The sequence below is a fragment of the Nicotiana sylvestris genome, chromosome 5 (assembly GCF_000393655.2).
Source record: "Nicotiana sylvestris chromosome 5, ASM39365v2, whole genome shotgun sequence".
Lineage (NCBI taxonomy): Eukaryota > Viridiplantae > Streptophyta > Magnoliopsida > Solanales > Solanaceae > Nicotiana > Nicotiana sylvestris.
Window position 1 is genome coordinate 34,103,631 of NC_091061.1, and position 12,795 is coordinate 34,116,425.

Here is a 12,795-nt window from a genome sequence, read left to right on the forward strand (position 1 = left end):
AAAGGTCAAAATCGTACATGCTGCATGATAGAAGGTAACAACAGTTATGAGACTGGAAAGGTTCTGAACATAAGTCGCGGTGTGAGAAAGAGGCCTAAAGTTGGAAATGCCCTGGACTTTGGATTTAATCATAGAACAGTTGCTTAGATGGCAAGGAGAGTAATAAAGTATTAAAAAGACATAGGCTATGAACATGATAAGAGCACAGTTAACATTCGAGGATGAATATTCCAAAGGGGGGAATGATGTTACACCTCGCATTTCTCCTACGTTAAAATTTCATCCTCAGTTAATTGACGTAGACTCGGGGATGAGATTATCTGGAAGTTAGCATATTTATGCAGTTTATAACAAGCAATAACTAAGTACCATGAAGGAAAGGGTACACAAATTAAAGAAAATGAATTTCGTTGAAGGTTGTCAATTTGGAATAAAATACGGGTCGAGCGATAATACCCGATAATTATAAACTAGTATCATGCAAGGTACCATATGACCACGGTAGTATATATATAAAGTATATGTGAAGTATTTTAAAAATAAATAGAATTTTAAGTAATTTGTGATAATTTTTAAATTATGCAGGTAATTGGTTAATTACCGGGTAACGGGACATTACCTGGTTAACTAATAAGTGAATATAAAATTAATAAAATAACCCACCCTACTCCCCATGTGGCAGTGTGCCATCATTCAACATATGACTCTTGGTCATATATAGGTAACATGTAAGTCCCTATATAACTCATTAGAATGAGTCACTTTAGGGAAAGACTTGATCAACTTTAAGGTTTGATTCCTCTCGGACAAAAGAAGGGAAGCCCATTCTGATCCTTAGTTTTAATTTCAAATGACACTTATGTCTTTAAGAAGACAAACGTTCAAGAACAGAATCAGAAGCCATCGTCCAAAAATTTCAAAAAAATCAAGCCAATTTCGTTCCTTAAGTTCGAAAGCGCATAAGCTTAAATCCGAATTTTGGATTCTAAGTTCAATCCACGAAGGTTTCCAAACGGGATAATTATACAGAGTTGTTCCTACTCCAGGTATGTTAAGACTAAGCTTTTTCTTTATTTTAGCATGATATCGTAATTACACAAGTTTGATAACGAGGCATAAAGAAAAATTCATAACCTGGAATTTGCGTATATTTTGCTAGTCTCGCAAATTACGTATATTTTCCTAGTTTTGCTAGTTAGAATATTCTCCTTCTTCCGGGCAAGAGAGCAAAGAGTTTACATATGTACAGTATTAAAAGTATTTTCATTACCATCGCACTATAATCGATGGGCAGGCCCCTATTGGGCAACCTCTGATCAGATGGTAAGTTATATACCGAGCCTACTGTGGCCGAGCGCTTATGATCGAGCCCAGTTGGTCGAGATACAGAGCCTAGTACGGCCGATCGCCTATGAGTGAGCCTACTACGGCAGAGCAGTTATATATATATATCGAGCCTTATAGGACCAGACAACTATTTTACTTACTATAATGAGAGAGTTGAGTCAGTATGAGAAGGTAAGCATATCTTCATATTATCTTTGACTTCCAACTACTTGCAGTTATTATATTATCAGTTCAGTTTCAGCATTTAGTATATTGCCTTACATACTCAGTACATTATTTCGTGCTGACGTCTCTTTTCTGGAGGTACTGCATTTCATGTGTGCAGGTCAGACAGACAGACGGGTAGGCCTCTTCAATAAGTGTTGCCCGAGTTCAGCTTGATCGGTAAGCTCCATGCCCTTCAAAGTTTACGGGTCTAGAACCTTATATACATCTTGTATATATATATATATATATATATATATATATATATATTTATATATATGTACATATGTTGCATGTTACGAGTAGGTCGGGAAGCTATTCCGATCACAGTATATCCATCAGTAGAGGCTTGTAGACATATCCTGTCACTTAGTGTAATATGTTGGGCTTGTAGGCCTTATATATATATATATATATATATATATATGGTTGGTTTGTCAATTGCAATAATTATGACGGCCTTGTCGGCCCAACTTTATATTGATATTTAGTCAGCATTCGCAGTTGTCTTACAATGTGGCCCATGACCAAAGTATGAAATCACATGTTCAGAGTTCCTAAGTTGCAAGTTGGTACGCACGTATAGGTGAGGCACCGGGTGCCGGTCTTGCTCCCAGGTTGGGGGCATGACAAAAGGGGCATTTGTAAGCATATAAAATTTATTGAATCAAATTTAATAAATAATTTGAACTATATACTAGTCCAAATAAATATTCAAAGCTAACATAATTGGATTGATTATGTAAGTCCAATACGTATAGATTAAATAAATAAATTTAAATTTATTGCGCTAGCCCATTTAATTGGGCTACAAGTGATGAGTCAACTTCATTAGGCCCAAGATGTCATCTTTCTAGAAATCCAGTTTAGTGCCACGTGTCAAATGACATGACATACAAAGTCAAACGGAAGAGCCAATAGGATCGTACCACGTGTCAAAATGACAAGGCATGCCAAGTCAAATTAAAAGGCCAATGAAATCACGCCACACGTTCAAGTGACATGTTCTGACCCATCAAATGTGGGCCTTGTCACACTTCAGTTTGATTGGTCGGTAACAGTTTGTTGTCATCACAACTCTTCCCTCCCATAAATATGGATAAGGGTATTGATAACTCAAGAAAAGAGACCTGAAATTATGACAAGAACCAAGAGAAAGCTCGTGGATCAAACGCCGTAAAATTCTCTACAAGTTTCAAACTTTAACCAAACAAGTTGAAGTTCAAAAAATCAAGTTCAAGCTCAAAAACAAAGAACAAATCAAGGTTTAAGGAATACGAGTTCAAATCAAAGTTCGTTCTAGTTAAATTTAAGATCATCGTACATTGTAACACTCAAATTATTTGAAATCAAATACTACGATTATTATAATATTTTTGGTATCGATTATTTTGTTGATGCAAATTTATTGTCCACAATCCCAACAATACATTTTTCCCCCAAAATACCCACTTCAAAAATTATACTATTGTATGTATGTCGAATTAGACAAATATCTCAAAAAAAAAAAAAAAAAAAAAAGGAAAAGGAAAAGAAAAAGAAAAAAGAAACACCCCAAACCAAATCCAAACGTTCATAGAAAGCGATCCATATTGTCTTCTTACTGCAATTTCGTCCATTATTTTCTCATTTTTTTCAATTTCATCCATTATTGGAATGAGACCTCAAGGCAAGTCAATTGACAACCAAAATTATAACTGCAAAATACACAAATGAATGAGAAAACTCCTCCTCAGCCAAAATAAAAAGAAAAAAAGAAAAAAACAACAACTTTATCTTGCAGAAACAAAAGAATCCAAATTCTACATGGCTTTATTGATATCTTGGAGACCATCTGCTTCTAACATTAGCAGTCTCCCTTTCATAGTGAAAAAGGCATCTCCTAAATCTGCAAAAATGGGGGTTTTCAATAACAACATTAGTTGCAGTGTCACTTCAACAATGGCGGGTCAAAGTCAAAGGAAGCTTCCCATATTGCTTTTTGACGTTATGGACACTATTGTTCGTGACCCTTTTTACAATGAGATCCCTGCCTTCTTTAGGTATTTGCTATCTGCACCCCTTACTTACTGTTTCTTGTTTTTTTATGATACTTCTGTTCATTTTTATGCTGGAATTGTTCAGTCAATATGAATCAACTTTGGGATCGGCTATATGAATCTTTTGTTGCCATTCTGCTCTAATTAAGCTCGCTTCAGTTCTTGAACTGCTATATGTATGAAAATGTGTTAATTTTAGCTGATCGGCTTTTGACTTGGTTTGCTAGTTAAGCTTAATTAGACTTTGACATCTCATCTATGTTGAAGTGTATTCTAGTCGTATTATTTTAAGGGTGAAATACAAACATAAAACTTTAATAACCCTTTTTTCCAACGAGGGAAACTGAACATGAGAAACAGAAAGATATAGTAGCTATTAGAAAAGATTATACTTTTTCTTGCTTTTTTTTTTTTATAAATAATTATACCTCTAGTGTCCAGGCCAGCTTGTGTGCGCATTGACTAATTCCTCGGGTATCTAATACCTCCCACCAGCATAGGTACAATTACCTGTATAGCAGGCACAAGCAAGTTTACCGAAGGGGACCAGCACGTCTACTGCTCTACTGAGGATCCGTTCTTGCGAGAAGAAAGAGAGGCTTGGACAGATGTGAAGAAATCGCCTAGTATTTTTGCATCAACTGGGATTTAAACTTGAGACTTTGTGGTTCTCAACCCACTTTATTGACCATTAGACACACCCTTGGGTGCATACTATTTCTTGATTTAGTCCCACTTGCTCTTTCTAGTTTTCTGATACTTGTGATTTGGTTAAGGGTCCTATTTTTATGTTGCCTTGTTATGCTGGAATTCTTGATTGTTCAATCAATATGAAAATAATAACATCCAAACGGATCTAAAATTCAAAATTCATGGGTTCTGGATTCCAGGAAAACGACCTCAAGTGCTAGTAATGGGTTCTAAATTTAACTTTTGTGCATATTTAGTGGATTTCTTTACACAGATTCAGTGTTCAGGTCAAAGTTATGACCTAGGTTCTGCTGAACCCATATGTTTACATCCATGCCTGGTTACACCTCAATCCCAACAAATTTGGGATATGCTATATGGATGTTATGTGGCTATTCTGCTCTATTGGGCTTAAATAAAATCAAATCTTGAATTGATATATGTTTGAAAAATGGTTAGTTTTAGCGGATGGGGTTTTGACTTTTGAGTGCTATGGTGGATGAATGTTCACTGTGAAATGGATGATAATGAATCAACATCTCCACAGGGAGGGTAGAAAGAATTGATTGGTGTAAAGTTGATTTGGTTGGGCTAGTTAAGCCATACAAGATCAAACTTTTTTTTTTTTTGATAACCGTGGTATCCAGACCAGCTTGCACGGCACACAAGATTAAACTTTAATAACTTTTTTTTCCAGTTAGAGGAAAACTGAACAGGAAAAACAGCAAGATATAGCAATTAGAAAATATTACTATACTTTTCTTGCTTCCATTACTTCTGTTCAAACCAGACTAGATCTTTTTTTCTTCTTTTAGCTTCTAACTCTTTTTTGTCCTGATTCCAATTGAGATCTTTTATTCAGAATGCCGATGAAGGAATTGCTGGAATGCAAGCATCCAACTACCTGGATTGAGTTTGAGAAGGGTCTTATCACCGAGGTATATTGAGGAGTGTTTGTAATGTAGCTGCTTCAGGTAGCTAGACATCGTCACAGAGGCATATTTCACTTTTGCCTTGAACATATGATAACTATTTTTTCTTTTCGACTATGTCAAATATAATCTAATTTGTTATACATGTTTTACTTAGTGACATCTTGCCATTTTTCCATGTACTGAAATTCTGTCTCTCAGCGCTCATTTATGTGTTAATATAAGAGTAAGCTGTATACAGTCTTGAACAAAGAGCTCTGACATCCTCGAAGACAAGGGAAAAAAAGGAACACAAATGAAATGTATTGTGCTAAAAGATCACCCTTGTTTTGTTAAGTGGTAAAACTTGTATCCTCTTCCTTATTTTTTGTATGTGCGTGTGTATGCTAGTCTCTCTTTTTGAGTTTTGCAAGCCATTTCCTGTTGGTATCTATTGACGGTCTTAAGGAAAACGGATATTCAACATTTTCAGCCCAGGTTGCTGTTTTGATAGTTGAACTGGAAAAGTGGGTCCTTTTCCTGGCTTTTCTTGGGTTACTTCTTGTTTTCTTTTTCTTTTTTTATAAATTATAAAAGTTTGTTATAATATTCTTTCAGGATGAGTGTGCTCGGAGATTCTTTAAGGATGGAAGACCTTTCGATTTAGAAGGTAAGGTAGAATTTCTATGCATCATCTTGAAGGAGATATCTATGTTGATTTGGTAGATTTTGAATATTAATCCACCAATATTAACTTGATTATTATCCTTTATTTCTAGGTGTTACAGATTGTTCATAAAATGTTGGCTTTGATGCTATGCGCTCATGTTATCATTTTTGCTATGCCTCAGTAAATTTGTCCATTGTACTCACTTCATGTTATGACGATCAGATTACAAAATTTGTAATAAAATTGTTAAATGGAATAAGATATGGGCCAGGCCTCAACCTTCTATTTTTATTTGAATGTATGGAGTTTTTTAGGAAGTGCAGAATGGGCCCCAATGCTAAGAACTGATTTATATGAATAAATATACCATCAACTAATTTCCCAGGAAGAGCCTATACTCGCTTCCTGATTGTTCTTTTGTCTCTGTGTTATTGTGATTGATGTCGGCTAAGGATGTTTTAGTTGCAGCTTAATTCAAGCTACTAGCATCTTTTCTGCTGTTTGTAAACTGAGCACCATTAAATTATCCTTTCCAGGCCTCAAAAACTGTATGAGAAGAGCTTATACCTACATTGAAGGTGTTGAAGGGTTATTGAATTCTTTGAAAGAAAATGGCTATGAAATCCATGCTTTCACTAATTATCCCATCTGGTATGTTCAATCGAACCTTTGTTAATTTACCGAACATTCAAATCCGTCAAACTTTGGTCTTTCTCCAGGTACCAAATGATTGAGGACAAGCTACAACTCTCAAATTACCTATCTTGGACATTTTGTTCCTGTGTATTTGGTAGTTCTCTCTTTACCTTCACAAACTTTATTTCTATCTCTGGACTTCTGTATGAATAATATTTCATTGTTCATGTGGCTAGCTCCTTATGTATTCCTGCAAATGTCGATTTATGGGATGCTTACACCATCAACAGTTCAACAATTAACATCCTAATTATTGATATACTTGAGTAGAAACATAGGAAGGAAGATATGCTGACCAGAAAGAGAAGTTTGAGACAAAATAAACCACTTAAAGATTTTCACTTGTAGTCTAAATTTAAAATGCTTTTTTTAATTAGTCTGCATTGGAGTTTGGACCTTTAATAACTCTTCCACTTTTGAGAGACACTTTCGAATTTCTTATTTTGTCAGGATTCTTAGTGAGAACCAATAAATGGACATATCCATTTCAGTGTTTACAATAGCTTAACTGAATAGTTTCCTCTATAAATCATCTTTTTATAGCTTCATGGGTTGAGTATCTGTCTAAATGTGTTATACAAGTTTAATATGTTCAATGGTACAGTCAAACCTGCTGTTTTATAACTTGTCTGCAAGACAGAGATTTCAAAATTCTAATTGATTTATCCTTTTTTGTGTAGTAGTGTATCTCAAATTTGTTAAATTTTGGATCCTCCACTTTTGTTCCTTGTCGGAAAGTTCTGAAACTCTAAACTTGGGGGGTTGTTACGCGCAAGACATAATATGAAGTGTGAATTCAATTGGAGCATAGACCTGATTTTTTCAGCTTTTTTTATGTTAACAGGAAAACGCAAGCCTGATCCCGATTTTTATTTAGAAGTTGTAAAGCATCTCAATGTAGAAGCTTCCAACTGTATTTTTGTTGATGACAGGTATGTCAATAATATTATGTGCTTTTAAGTCTTTATAAGTGTTAATAATGCATCAATATTTGATAGATAAGTGGCAATTAATTATTTACACGAACAAACATTTGTTAAATGGTAATCAAATTTTGATTCCTTTAATTACCAGTTAATGCAGTGTTGAATCTTTATTTTTTCTTCCGAGAACTTGGAACAAAGTTAAACATTCTGGTCCTTTGATGCCAAAATGGCATTAGAGATTAAGCTATCCGGGGCCTTGTCCTGTATACCAATTTCAGATGGTTTTTCTTGGTCTGCTAGTCATGGACCTATTTATTATCTTAATCTCTAATCATGTTAAATGAAGAAAAGGCATAACCAAGATTATAATCTCTTAATAGTATTACATTCATTTATTTTCCTCGAACTTGTGGAGTGCTGGTCCAGACGAGTCTTCATCATCTTGAGGCTGGTTTCCCAGGCAACATCGAATGGTCGCAGGTTTCCTAGCAATCTACACAGGAAAAGAAACTTCTAATGTAATCCAACTGAAGCAGCCTCCTTGCGGAGGGGGGGGGGGGGGGGATCTCCAGTTTAGCATAAAATCTCAAAACTATAATTCACCACATGCAGCAGTATAATGTAGATGCTTTGATGAGTTTACCTATTTAATGTATTCTCAGGAAGGTAAGTCCGAGTAGGGCTGGGACGTCTCTAAAAATGAATCTTTCTTTGTAAAATGTCTATTATCTTTACTCTGCGTCACATAAGAGACAAATATACATGAAGCTAACAACAATTGTCCAAGTTGCCACTTAATGGATCCAATATTCTACTACAGGTAACAGTGGTTATCAGCCTCACAATATATCTTCTCTCCTAAGTGACACTCTATTACTTTTCACAACTATTTTGATAAATTAGAATGGTTAAAAAGGGGAAACTTGCTGGGAAGAAAGAATGCTGTAAATGTAATTATAGCTAAAGAGGCTGAGATCAATGTAAATCATGAAAATCGAAGATAAGGGGGTCAAGGAAACAATCAATAGAAATTGTGAAGTTGCGGATGATTGCAGCTTATTGCTTTCTTATTGCCGGTTGTATCTTTCTTCTTTCTTGAGTAATGAAGGTTTTGCACCATCATTAATAGGTCCACTCTGTACCTCCCCCTAAAACCATGTTACTTTTTTAATTAAGGGGGTGGGGGTGGGCTGGGGGCTACCATTACTCCTCTCTTCTCAAGAATCCGTACATCCCTTAACAGCTATCTCTTGACCACAAGTTCAAGTTCAGCCTCAATGAGATTTTCATAATCCAGCTATATAGACGGAGAGTCCATGCTTGGACGCATCCCATGTCCTTGTTCATTATGCTTCTAAGTTTAAGAATATTAATGGTTGGATAATAAAGAATTTATTTGTCGAGCACAATATATCTGAAAGAACTGAAGCTTTCTATTCATCTTTAGACATGAAAATTCAGTTCAATGTACTCGTTATAGGAGCTTGGGTTGCAAAAGTTCCAATTATCACTTGATCTTGTCTCATGCAGAAGCTATAACGTCTGTGTTTGTTCAATGTAAATTTCTCACACGAGATATGTCATGATCATCCAGGATGAGAAATGTTGAAGCTGCAGTTGAAGTAGGACTCAACGGCCTTCAATTCAAGAATGCAGATTTGTTGCGGAAGGACTTGTCTCTCCTTGGTGTCAATATTTCAACAAATGAAAATCCAGATTTGGCTGGATGTTCATCATAAGATATATGCCAATTCATCAATTATATGTTTGGATGATTTTTATTGACCTTTTGTCTTCAGGAATCAGAATTCTCAAAGCAACAGATTTTTGCCCTGTATTATTACAGTCTCTAAATGAAAAACCACACATTCTTCTCTCTATGGAGTGAAAGGAGAGCATTATTCTGTAACCATAATGTATAAGCCACAGATGTTCTGTCAAAAACTCACACACCCTGTGAGCACATGATTTTTGCCTCACACGAATTAGTCCAAAAGAATTCCCAAAATTAAGTTTTTTCTTTAATTATGTATTATTTTAGAAATTATTGTGCGATTTTCCTGACTGTTTGCATATGTTTGTGTGCATGTTTAATTTTATTTATACATTAAAAATACAAAATATAGTATCTGCATTTAGGATTTGATTTTACATTTTTGGAATTAATTAATAATTAGGTGTTTTACAAAAAAAAAATACAAAAAATAACGTACTTTGCATTTTAGTATTTAATGTCAAAATTGTGTGATTTTCTTTTAATTTGGTATTTTATTATTTGTGATAATCACTACTTAAAGTTAGTTAGTATTTTTAGGATAATTTGGTCAAGGTTTAGTTTAGGTTTGTATTTTTATTAGAAAGAAAATTGAAAAGAAAAATAAAATAAGAAAGGAAAACAAGAAAATCGGAATGTGAGGCCAGTTTTAATTAAATTCATAAGTCCAATTCTATTTCCCCGGTCCGAATACAATTAACTCAGCCCAATACAAACCTCTAACCGGTCTGTCTCAGCCTAGACCCAAGCGGCGTCGTTTTTGTAACGGCTAACCCTGGCCGTTGATCTATGATGATCAAACGGTCCAGAGCTTCGCCCGTTACTCAACCATGACCCGTCCCTGAACCGGTCCGGCCCCATGAAACCAAAACGACCCCGTTTTCCATTTATGATTTAATCAGAGCCGTTGGATTCCAATCATTCAACAGCCCTAATTGAATCAAACATTTTAATATATCAAACCCCCCTAAACCCGACCCTTCCCATTTCATTTCCCCCATCTCTCATCCCTTCAGAGACCAAATGTAACGCCGACTCACACCACCGCCCTCCGCCCACCGGAAATCGCCTCACGGCGGTTCCGGTGGCCCAAATCACCCCAAAAATACACCCTAGAACCCCCTCGATCTCCTCTTTCCAAATCCATGACTACTTTCCCTCGAATATTCCCCTAGCTCCTCGAATTTTAGATCAAAAATTTAACCCTAAAATCCCAAAATCGCCCCGAATCGAGAGATTATTAAAATTCCAAGCCAAATTTGATTTTACTCGTGTGTTCTTGATAAGAACACACGATTAATATCAAACTTGGCTGGAAATTTTGAAGAATCGAAGATTTCTTCAAGTTTTACTGTACGAGGTTTTGATTCAAGGTATTCTTCTTCTGTTCTTAGTTTTGTTTTTTATTATTGTCTTTATCTAATCTACTCCTCCTCCTGATTTTTTTTTATTATTCAGAATTGTTGTATGAGTCTTTGTCTAAATTAGAGTATTTAATTCTGTTAACTAATTTAACGTAGGTTTATTAGTTTAGGTTAATTAATAAGTCAATTGGTATAGATTTTGATCGTCAAAACTCTTTCAGTAAATGTGACATTGTGTGCCTGCAAGTTGATAATTAGATAGAATTAGTTTAAGGATTGTTTAATCAAGTGTTTACCTACTTAAGAAGCTTCTAATGGATAGTGGGGTTAGGATTGCACTAATTGAGTGGATAATTTAAAATTGAAAAGGTGAATTGATAATGGAGAATGCACTAAAATGAATGCATATTTAAAGGCTGAAAATTAGAGAACAAAGCAGTCTGGGACTCTGAAATACATAGAAGAGATATTCTGAAGAAAAAAAACTACTGGAAATAGAGGAGAACATTCTGAAAATACTAAAAAAATACAGAGTGGAAAGAAAAGAAGAATTTCTGAAAATATTGAAAAAACAGAGATTTTAAGATTGAAACATATAGAGATAGATATAGAGAGAAATTCTGAAAAAATACCAGGCAGCTGTAGAAATTACTGTTTCATTAAGTTACCTTGGCGATTTCTTAGATGTCGAATTCCTGAAATGAATCTTAGTTTACTGTTTCATGGATCTCTCTTGTTTCGATTTTCAAATTTTCAATCTGTCGAATCTATTTTGGTTCATTTGAGTGTTTGAAGTGGATTGGATTTAGTTTTGAGTGCGGTGTGAAGTTTGCTGAACAAGTCAATACTCTACTAGTTTCTGGATTGATCTCAACACTTGGTTGTTTGAATCTGAGGCTTATTTGTTGTACTGCTGTCGCTTGAGCTTGCTGAATCTCATTTCTTCTTTGTTTATCCTCTTTTCCAGGTATATGATCCTGAACTCTATTGTTTTTGTGAAGTGAATTTGAAGAAATGAAATGAGAATGAGGTCTAAAGCATGGCTCTCATTTAGTTATTTAACAACACTGTTTTTGTCTCTTTTCAATAGGTTCTTCATTTAACCTTAGTTTGAATAAGTTAATTTTTCATTCTGTATTAGCTTTGGGACTGTTACAAATCTTGGAAAACAAATTGTCAATTGAATTAGACCCCAAATTATGTGTTTGAATATAAGTAAACTTGTATTGTGAAGGGTATTGGGTCTTGTTAATTAGGTAGTTCATTCGAGCTTTGATAGCATGATTAGTTGTCTGGGATGATTATATATTCAGGTGATGGTTTGAGTTGAATGTGTACTAACTGGGGCAAGAATGAATGAACTCCAATAGAATAGGGTGAAGGCAGTTAAGGTTTGTTTTGTGTTTGTAAATGGTCCTTAAGGTTATTGTTAAACTTGATGTCAGAAATACTTAGAATTGATACAGTTTGGGTGTTTGCCTTTATTCTTACTTGAAATGGCCTTTTGAGTGTACAGTAGTACTAATTTCTGGAATTTGCTAGTACAAGAACTAGAATGGGGTTGAATCAAACTATGGTTCAAATGAATTATGGAATCTGTCTTTAATGTAATAGGAAATTCATGCTAGGTTACATATATCTCTTACATTATGGAATCAGTGTTTGCATTTCATGTTTTGTGTTAAATTTGTTGGAATTATTGCCCAAGCATGTAATCAGAATGGTCTTGTGGGGATATCTATATTAGCAAAGGCTTGTTCTTTACTTGGGAAATCCTGATTACTGTGGTGTCCTTTGCTAGATTCCAGGAGTTAAAATCATTGTGTTAAAATGGATGTGATTAAGAACTGCATTAGATAAATTTAGCACCATGAATAGGCTTGTTTGAAATTGTAATTATATTGTTAAACATGTTGATCAACAATTTTTTTTTTTAAAAAGGTGATTTGGACTCATTTACTAAAGTTGGGCTGTGGTTTCAGCCCAGCTATTAAAGGCCGTTTTGTGTGCTATGGGATGGTTTGGGCTTCACTCGAGCCTAAAGGTTTATTCCAAGGTTAAGATGTTAAGTGTCCCATGAAGGCAGTTGGATCAATTTTATGGTTTGTTCACTCGCATATATAAGCTAAAAATTTCATTCTCTTAGACTCCTCCGCTAAAATTTCATAAAATTA

General features: G+C 35.0%; 1 pseudogene; it reads left to right on the plus strand.

The window, feature by feature from the left end:
* The first annotated feature begins 3,164 nt into the window (after window positions 1-3,164).
* LOC104219283 (flavin mononucleotide hydrolase 1, chloroplatic-like) lies at window positions 3,165-9,491 on the plus strand (annotated as a pseudogene).
* Window positions 9,492-12,795: the final 3,304 nt, after the last annotated feature.